Source organism: Egretta garzetta, unplaced genomic scaffold (assembly GCF_000687185.1).
Source record: "Egretta garzetta isolate BGI_Z169 unplaced genomic scaffold, ASM68718v1 scaffold105, whole genome shotgun sequence".
NCBI classification, from domain to species: Eukaryota; Metazoa; Chordata; class Aves; order Pelecaniformes; family Ardeidae; genus Egretta; species Egretta garzetta.
This window is the reverse complement of record NW_009259598.1, coordinates 558,552-558,818: the sequence shown is the minus strand read 5'-3', so window position 1 is coordinate 558,818 and position 267 is coordinate 558,552. Positions and strand designations below refer to the sequence as shown.

The window sequence follows — 267 nt, the reverse complement described above, 5'->3', positions numbered from 1 at the left end:
TAAGGGGGGCACGGAAGGGCAGTGGGGGGGCCGGAGACACACCCCGGGGGATGTCCAGGGCTGCAACCTCAGCCATCAGCCATCTGCCCCCATCCAGAGGAGGGGAAAGCCCTGAGCATCCCCAGGACCCACAGGAGTTGCCGTTTGGGGCATTTAGAGGGGACCCTGGGAAGGGCCGCGCTTGCTCTGGATTTATTGGTGCTGCCAAGGCTGGGGGGGAGAGGAGCTGGGCATGGGGGGGGGGGGAGGGGGCCGGGGACACGCGGG

The 267-nt window shown here is 68.5% G+C and overlaps 1 protein-coding gene across 1 annotated transcript in view; it reads left to right on the top strand.

Annotated features, from left to right (window-relative positions):
* Positions 1 to 267, top strand: part of SCUBE3 (signal peptide, CUB domain and EGF like domain containing 3) — a 59,763-nt gene that overhangs the window by 57,409 nt on the left and 2,087 nt on the right. The window lies entirely within an intron of this gene.